Genomic DNA, 6,583 nt, shown 5'->3' on the forward strand with positions numbered 1-6,583 from the left:
CGTGATTGAGCCTGGCAGCCACGCGCGGTGATAATAAACCAACCCTAGACAAGGCCTAAAAACCAACATGAAGTTGATCCCCGGAACATCTTGTTTAGGGCTAGCAAACTACACCCCACGTGCTACTGGATCCTTCAACCCGTTTGCAAGGCCTAACTATGCAGATATTAAACTAATCCTTGAAGAACAAGGAGCAATCATAACGGATCGGATCTACTAAACAATGATCAAGCGAGGATGCCGCCCTTACACCTAAGATAGGTGTAAGGGCGGCTAGACGTCTAAGGGTTGCATGGACAAAAGCATGTGACACGATGAAACAATGCTAACCCTAACACATCTATGATAACTACGTTGCTCGCCATCAACAAGGCTTCAGCACGAGCAACGCATGAACAACGAATACACGTATACTGCCTAGATCGCAAGATGCGATCTAGGCAGCATGATGCTTACCCGGAAGAAACCCTCGAAACAAGGGGTTGGCGATGTGCCTAGATTGGTTTGTGATTAACGTGATTGTTGTCTTTCTCAATAACCCTAGATACATATTTATAGTCCGTAGACTTTCTCACGTGGGAATAATCCCAACCGTGCACGAGCCAAATTCTATCTAACCGACACGTATCCTACTATATTTACAGATACACGGGCAAACTAGCCCAAACTTTGTATACAAGGCCGATTCATGTATATCTTCCGTGTATATTCTTCAAGCCCATCTTAATCGCGGCCCACCTCTGATCCGGTCAAATTCTGGTGATAACACATGCCCCCTGGTTTTGGAAATGATAATTCCAAAATCACTCTGCTTTTTCTTCGTCGGGTCATGTCGTGGCAGAGCAGGACTGCCGCAGAATCTTTTATCATGACGCCTTGCCTTCTCAGCTTCTGCGTGACTTGACGGTTCTTTGGCACCACTTCCTCGGGAACTGCTGCAACATTAACTCCTCCATATCCCATTACTTAACCGCGTCGAGCAGTTCGCCTCTTCATTCTCCTGCCCCGTACTAACCATCGGCAAAAAACCCTCTTCCTCTGTAGCCATGTCTTCTTCCTCCTCCTCCTCCTCGGCCACATCAGGTCTCTCCTACGTATCGTCTCCCTCTCGTGAGCCGACGCCAGAGTGGGGCTCGTTGGCGGCGCACGACATCCTCGCCCCAACGACGTGGGACAAAGAGGACCATGATTCCTCCGTCTGGTCCGAGGATTACAAGTCCTTGACCGACGGAGAGGACGACCTCCAATTCCTCGTCGATGGGGAGGAGGAGGCGGAGAGCGAGGACGACCGCTTCTCCTGGGACGACTTCACCTCCTCCGACGGGGAGGAGGAAGAGGAGGACGACACCTCCTCCGACGAATATCCGCCGGCAAAGCGCTTCCGCGCCTGGTGGGACGACGACGACTACGACGACGACGACGACGGCGACGACGAGGCTCCCGTAGAGGGCTACGGGAGCAGCGACGAGGATCCCGCCAGCAGCTGCGCCGGCGGCAGCGATGACGACGACGAGGGCAGCAACGGCCCGTAGATTTAGGAAGTAGTGCAGGACCAGTAGTAGTAGTTCATTAGACATCGGATGATCCTTTTGAGAGCCATCGGCCCTTCCTTGTAAGATCTTTCTGTTAATCAATGAAAAATATTCCTCCGATTTGGTTCTCCAATTTTAATCATTCCGATTGCCAAAGTAGGTCACCGTATCAAGGACCGATAGCAGAATATCGGTCTTCCCCCAATAGATGCTCATACGGCCCAAATCAAAGATCTAATTAGACAGATTCAAGTAAACATTCCTCAATTCAGACTGTAACTTGATGCCTGCTCATAACATTTTTGTAGCACTAGAGTCGATGACTACACATCGGCAGTGTTATTCTTAAGTCGATGACCATGCATCGGCTCTTGCTTCGCACATATATTTCTTTTATCGGCCGATTGCGTACATCGGCCCCCATATTCCATTGCTCAAGTTGATGTAAAAACTTTTTATCGGCCGATCTAAAATCGGCCCCCATATCTCACTGCCCATCATCCCACATGCTTGGGAAATACTTCTTGAGATGCTGGCCATTGACGGCTACAGGGAATTTTACACCATCCAATTGTTCGAGCATGTATGCATTTCCCTTTAGGACCTGGTCAACCCTGTACGGCCCGTGCCAATTTGGAGACCATTTGCCATATGCCTTGTACTTAGTCCCCAACGGCAGTACAACTTCCCATACAGATCACCAACCTGGAACTCCTTTGGCTTCACCTTCTTATTATATGCACGAGCTACCTTGGCCTTGTTCTCCTTAATTTTCCCAAGTGACCAAAGCCTGAGTTCCATCAGATCCTCAACGCTATCACTCATCAGGGCTGCATACTCTTCAGTTGTCAAATTATTTTGAAACGTGACACGTCTCGACCCAGCCGTGATCTCCCATGGTAACACGGCTTCTTGTCCATAGACCAGATGGTATGGCGAGGTTTTCACTGCTCCATGACATGACATGCGATAAGCCCATAAAGCCTCCGACAACACCTCGTGCCAACGCCTAGGGTACTCGTCGATCTTTCTCTTTATAACCTTGCTCTGTCTCCTTGCAGCAACAGGACGGTCCAGACCCATCTTTGAAGAAGGTTGTGATGCAGAGCCAGCCGATGACACCCAAATCGGCTTCCAAAAGCAGAGTGTCCACTAGGTCAGCTGCCCCCCGAGCCTCAATCAAGGCGAGAACAGCGGTGAGGAAAGTAGCTGCCAGGAAAACTCTGAAGCGCCAAACCCTACTCCAGCTCAAGAAGGCTCGCACGTAAGTTTCACCCATGCTTTGGCTGATTTCATTCATCCTTCTAGGCTTCTGCAGCATACTTGCATTTCTTCTACAGACCTCCACTGAAGAAAACTCTAGTGAGGACACGCGATCCGGTCGAAGGGACTCGAGCTCGGGCAATCTCGAGAAAACCACCACGCAGAGCCAACCAGACTTGCTACCGTCGGCTTCCAAGAAAAGGTCAGCCCCTGAACCTGCCTGTCTCCCAAACCCCCATCAAAGCGGGGCAGGGCAGCCTACGCACAAAGAGCCGATGCATCAAGAGAGCTCGCAAGGAACCACAAGGCTCTTCATCAAACCAAGAGATATCAAACGTAACTCCATCCTTTCCTTGGCTCATTTTGCATGCTGACCCCTTGTCGTTCTCATCGGCTAACCACTCCCTTTGCAGACTGATGGCACCTCCAGTGGGGAAGTCGAGGAGGTACCAATGCCATCCGCCACCCTGGACCTAGCAACTTCTACGAGTGTAGCTGAGAAGGTGGCCAACTTGGCCAAACCGACAGCAGAAACACCAGAGCCGATCACCTCTTCATCGACTGTTTCTCTGGTCTTAGGAGAGGTACGATCCTTCCCTTTGGCTCTACCTTACTCCTTTGCTGTCTCCTGACGTTTTCTTGTTGTCTGTCAGGGTTATGACCTTTCAAGCCTGCTAACATTTGACCCCGAATCCATCGAGCCGGCTATTGCTAAAACGAGCGAAGAGCCAGGACCCAGCACTTCACATGGTCAACTCCATCATCTCAAGGCCCTGCTTTCCTCCTCGATCGAGACATTGGTTGAAGACTCCGAGGCAGTGAAGAGCATTCTGGAGGATATCCAGCCTCATCTCCCGGTGACGCTGCAGGTGAAACTTTGGCCAGTCGTGACTCTGTCTGCCTACAGGTCAAGAGTGGCATCGGCTCGTCAGAGAATCGACCTGCGCCACGCCCAGCTTCCGTTGAAATCCGATATTGCAGACAAATGCCAACGGCTTAATGAGAAGAAGGCTGCCTTGGACGCAAAAACTGACACATCTGACAGCACGACTGAGCTGGCGACCTTGCGCAAAGAATTGGAGGCCCTTGAAGAGAAGGTTCGGACAACAAAACAGCTTATTGAAGCCAAGGAAGCTTTTATCGCCCATTCCCTCGAGGAAGCGGAAGGTCTCAAAGCTGGACTGAAGACTGATCTGGCCGAAATCCGCACCTTGAACAAGCAGCTGGTAGCAGGCAAAGACGAAGATGACGAGGCCGAGATTGCCGAGGTGGATCGTGCTCGTGCTGATGCCCTCCATGCCCTTGAGATGTTCCTTCAGTAGAGTCTCCCTGTGTAATCTGAGAAACAAGTTTGTACTCCAGAGTCGATGGCTGTGCATCGGCTTTGTCCCCTAGTTCTAAAGTCGATGTCTGCGCATCGGCTGTTATCGATTTTTTTTTTGTTTTTTTACTGGCCGATTTCATGCATCGGTCTACATATGTTATCATCCATAATTCCATATTATGTGCCCCCGAGCCGAATCTTTCAAGTGATTGAAGATATCGGCTCTTGCTGATGCATGTTGGTCGTAGCTTATCCCACGGACCAATGTCGATCTCTTCTAGCTCCTCAGCTGACGTAAACCCATATCCCAGCTTTCCGTCGCCCGTTAGATCGACGTTGAACACAGGCAGAACGTATGGCGAGGATAATTTTGGCCGATTGCTGGAATCCGTCCCCATGTTGATTGAATTGCTCAATGAAGGTTTACATCTTGGTCTTGCTTTACTATAACTACGTGACATGCTTGAGACAAGATTATCCCTTTCATTTTTTGGGGCCGATCACAAGAATCGGCCTTGCCACGTACGTCCATAGATTTTGCTCTTGTTACACGGTCAGGCCGGTGGATAAGACCAGCCTCACCCCGTTTTTTGTCACGTCGATGCGATCGCAGTCGTCCAAAGTGATGCCTGAGAGTGGCTCTTGGCCTGCCGTCTCCCAAACGTTCATGCCAGCCGTTGAAATCTCGGCTGAGTCATCTGCATGGACGACCCCTACTTCATCTCCATCCCATCGTATTAAACATTGGTGCATCGTGGATGGAATGCAACAGCTTGGCGTGGATCCAATCTCTCCCTAGTAGGACAGCATAGGTGCTCTTGCTATCGACAATAAAGAACGTCGTAGGGATGGTTTTTCTTCCTACGGTCGGATCCACGTTCGAGAACACCTTGTGCTTCGGATGCTTAGCCGTTGAAATCGCTCGGTGTAACGTTGGTCTTGATCGAGATCCGAGCTAGAGCGTCCCAACCGACGTAGCATGGAGTATGGCATAATGTTGACTGCCGCTCCGGTGTCCACCAGCATCTTGTTGACAGGCTGCCCATTGATATAAACTCGTAAGTACAGGGCCTTCAGGTGTCTGTAGCTCCTTTCTCGTGGCTTCTCAAAGATAACTGGTCGTGGGCCGCAGTCAAGTTGTGCCACAGGTGCTTCGTCTAAACCTGGAGCACAAAACTCCGCTGGAAGGATGAACACCATGTTTGTGCCAGCCGATGTCTCATCATCGGCTTTCCTTTGTTTGGGGCGCCACTCTTTCTTTTGTGGTCGACCCTCTTCGTCCAGAGTTCGCTGAATTTTCACGGCCAGATCAGGCCGCGCCTTCCTTAACGTGTGCAGGTATAACCTTTCGGCTTCCTCCAAACCACGTAGTCGCTGAACCCTACGCTTTTGGGAACGGCTGAGTCCATCAGGGCACCACCTTGGCCGGTGGTACTTATCTTCTTCTTCTTCATCGTCATCTTCTAGCTCCTCGAGATCTTCCACCCGAGAGGACTCAGCTTGCTTGTTCCGAGATGGGAGAGGCCCTAGACGTTTGAACAATGACACGTCTCATGCACCCTTCTTCTTCTGTCTACATTCTGGGCAGTTGCCGATTGTAGGCAATCGGCTCATTCCTGAATCCCAGCAGTGTCTGAAGAAGGGACAGTCCCAGTGCCTATCCACGTCGTCTTTCTCTCTTGACTTTTCCTTGGCGTGGCGCTCATATCTCTCCTCGTCGCGATCATGCCGACGATGTCTCCTGGCGTCCCTGCTAGCCAGACGATCTCTTTCGTCATCGTCGTCGTATCGTCGATGTTGGTCGTATTGAATCACGTATTTGTTGAGGAGGTGATCAGAGAGAGGTCGCTGATATCGCACATTCTTCACTTCTCCCTCTGTGATGTAGCGCTTGCCATCGTGCCGGAGCCGATCGCGTGGAACGGCTTCCTCTTTGTCCTTGTTATGAGAGCGGCTGCCCTCGTCTCTGTCCTTACCGCAGTGGTGCCCGGGTCCTACCATGTTGATGCTGAATGAGAAACCCGGGCTGGCACCTCCCGGGGTAAGTGCACTCCACCATGTTAACGGCGGGGAAAGGGTGTGTGTCGACTTTCATGGCGTACCGGCTGAAAATTAGACGCCCTTGTTCTATCGCCATTTGGATCTGCCGACGCCACACCCTGCAGGTCGTTGGTGGTATGGGTGAACGTGTTATGCCACTTGCAGTATGGCTTCCCGTTCAGCTCCTGTGCCGTGGGGATTTTGAGGCCTTCGGGTAACTTTAGCTGCTTCTCCTTAAGTAAGAGGTCGAAAAATTGCTCAGCTTTGGTCACATCGAAGTCAAACCCTCTTGGAGGACCTTGTGGCTTAACCCATTTGCAGGACACGGGGCTTGCCCCCCGAGTCCATTCAGCCACTGCTACCTCTTGATCTCCCGCAGAGCCTTCATCTTCATCTGCCTCAACCAGGACTACCGCACGCTTGA

Source organism: Lolium rigidum, chromosome 1 (genome assembly GCF_022539505.1).
Source record: "Lolium rigidum isolate FL_2022 chromosome 1, APGP_CSIRO_Lrig_0.1, whole genome shotgun sequence".
Lineage (NCBI taxonomy): Eukaryota > Viridiplantae > Streptophyta > Magnoliopsida > Poales > Poaceae > Lolium > Lolium rigidum.